General features: G+C 36.1%; 1 pseudogene; it reads left to right on the forward strand.

Annotated features, from left to right (window-relative positions):
• Positions 1–1,660: 1,660 nt before the first annotated feature.
• On the forward strand, positions 1,661–2,147 carry LOC149455107 (protein N-terminal asparagine amidohydrolase pseudogene; annotated as a pseudogene).
• The last annotated feature ends 904 nt before the right edge of the window (positions 2,148–3,051 follow it).

The raw sequence follows: 3,051 nt of genomic DNA on the forward strand, positions 1-3,051 counted from the left end.
GAACAATCTCTTCTCCCTGGTAACACCCAAGCCACAGTGTGAGCTCTTACCCTCATCCATAGAGTTCCAAGATACTGCTTAGACACAATTAATATGACTCTTCGCACCTGGGTATCTATCCTGTGAACCTCACCGAAAACTCGCCCTACAATTAATAGCTTTATACCTTTACTCTCCATCTCAACGATTACATATGATCTTGAGCTTAAATCCTGGACAAAAACAGAAATCTAAAACCTTGCTCAACTATATACAAATGGTACCTTGTAAACATTTCATCAACTTTCAGAAACATACAATATTACACTTAAGGATTTTTTCAAATACCTAAGAATACGTCATACATTACAAAACCTGGAATACCAGGAAGATCTTCTTCTTCGATCTCTGATTAATATTTATGAAAGAACAGACTCTCATAAACGAGGTATCTCATTCATATATACTACCCTCCTTCAACGTTATCACCTAAGAAAACTACCAGCGATGCAAAAATGGGAACGAGACCTAGGGAAACAATTCCCGATTCAACAATAGCAAACAGCAGGGAATTGGACCAGGAAAGCTACCAGATGCATTAACCACTGGGAATCAGCCCAAAAGCTACTACACAGATGGTACATAACACCACAACATTTAGCAACACGATCATCCAGCAACACGATCATCCAACCATTACTCTTCATTATGCTGGAGGAATTGCAATTAACTAGGATCCCTGTACCATGTATGGTGGGAATGTCCACAAATCACCATATTCAGGACGGATATCTTCACATTTATAACAACAATTATAGATTCATTTCAAACTCCTGACCCAGCCTTGGCACTCTTGGGCATAGGAATAGATTCCTGGCCACCGCAATCCAAAACTATACTAATACATATTCTGATCACCGCATGATTAAGTATTGCCAGGCTTTGGAAACAGCTTACAACATCATCCATTCATACAATGACTGAAATCTTGAACACGAACATGGCGCTTGAAAATACCTTTGCTCAAATACACAATTTTCTTGATAAATTCCAGAAAAATTGGAACTTATGGCTCAAAAATCATTGATGTACTGTTGTGTAAAACACTTCAAGATGTACCACTTAAGCACCACCAGTGACACAGCTATTGCATTTCTCTAATATAATCTCATTATCTTAAAGGAAATATGTAATAATATCAACTAAAATCTCACTCTATATTCTACTTTTTCTAATCTTCAAATCTCTTTACTTACTGCAACCTTCCTTTCCTCTCTAAATTACCGATCTACTGAAAACTTCAAGCAAACAATGCATACTCATTAAACAACTGTATTGATGATAGTAACGACTACTGAAAAACAAAAAACAAAATTAACAATTTTCACTTGTTTGCAAGATGTTGAATATACTTATACGCTATTATCTGTTTATTTTACAAATCTGTAAAATACTATTGCGACAACACTGTTTATTGTTGTAAACACTTAAATGATCAATAAAAAAATCAATAGTTAAAAAAAAAATATGCAAGAATAGCAGTATTCTTACAATTGCCGAATAAAAGAGTAACTTCACTTTTGTTAAAAAAAAAAATCCCCTCTGGGTAATCAATGTACATTGCATGGTTTTTAATAAACTATGTAGAAGAGTCCTCCCTTTTGTTACTCTGTAACATGACATGCCTGTTTTAATTGGGAGTTAGAGGCTCGATGTCAGCCAGCCTGTTTCCCGGATTATACAGATGCATGGTCAGATTAAGGAGTGAGTCCAAGAGTTAACCAGTCAAACATTACAGACATTTGGACCTAATGGTTGTTTGTACATTCATCAATGGGAAATGGCTGCTACTACTCCAAGTGACAGCTCAATATCTCTTCTTGGGTCAGAGGATGCCACTACATGTCACATTATATTGCTCAGGCATACAAGGAGTGGGACCACTTGTTTATCGCATTGTGTTGGAACAGATGCCGAGAATGAAGTGACATCTATATTAGAAGCCATAAAGTCCATACGAAATTCAACTGAAGGAAGGAGCATTTGACAGTCAAGCTCAAGAAATACATCTTGTAATTTTCTGTGTAACAGATTTAAATTACAAAAAGGATGATGGAATTCACCTTCCAATAATATATGGTATAGGAGAGGAAGAATTTTGGTATTGATATAGCCCCTGCGAAGGAACATCGGTTACTATTAGCAATGTCGCATAGCCCCTGTGAAGGAACACTGGTTACCATTACAACGCTGCACACTGAGATAGTCTCAAAAGCGCAAACGACCATCCTAGAGATAGGTGGTCATGGGATGACAGTGAGTGCAAATCCATGTGGGGGACCAGACTGAGCACAGTGGAGCATCTGTCACTTTATTACGGAGTTCACAGTCAAGAATTTAGCACCTTTGCAATTTATCTTCACATACTGGGACTGAGTACTAATACCTGTATAGCAAATGTTTATCACAAATGATTTACTTGTCACTGAGTTTTGTTGTTTGCATGGCCTGAGCACAGTCTATATGGTATTTATTAAAATTTTGTGTGTATGAGTTCACAATTAGGACTGCTGCTTAATACGGGTATTTGACGTTATTGTTTTTATTCACAAGTGCAGCAGCATTCTTTTTTTCATCCCTTCAGAAGTATTTACTGTAAGTATTTGATCACCTTGGGCAGTATCTCACCAAAGCTGAAATTCCTATTGCAGTAGGATCATAAAATTTGACTTGTATCTTAGTGAAGACTTCTGGGAAAACTAGTGACACAGTCACACAAACTGAAATTGCATTCCTAGAAGCATTTTGTATACCGACTAAGTACAGATCACCTTTGGGTTGCTATATTGCACTAAATTTTAGTTTTATAAAATTGACACCTGTTCATTGAAAAGCAAAGGTACACTAATAATAACATTCAATTATAACATGACATGTGTAGAAATTGTATATGCTAAATGATTTTTAAAATTATTATGTATATTTCTTTCCATATAAATAGAGTTATCATTTGCAGTTTTTTAAAGATATAACTGTGCCAAAATAAACCATCTCTTGATGTACTGCACTCGG

The sequence above is a fragment of the Staurois parvus genome, unplaced genomic scaffold (assembly GCF_062004578.1).
Source record: "Staurois parvus isolate SC_StPar_1 unplaced genomic scaffold, SC_StPar_1.0 ptg000403l, whole genome shotgun sequence".
NCBI lineage: Eukaryota > Metazoa > Chordata > Amphibia > Anura > Ranidae > Staurois > Staurois parvus.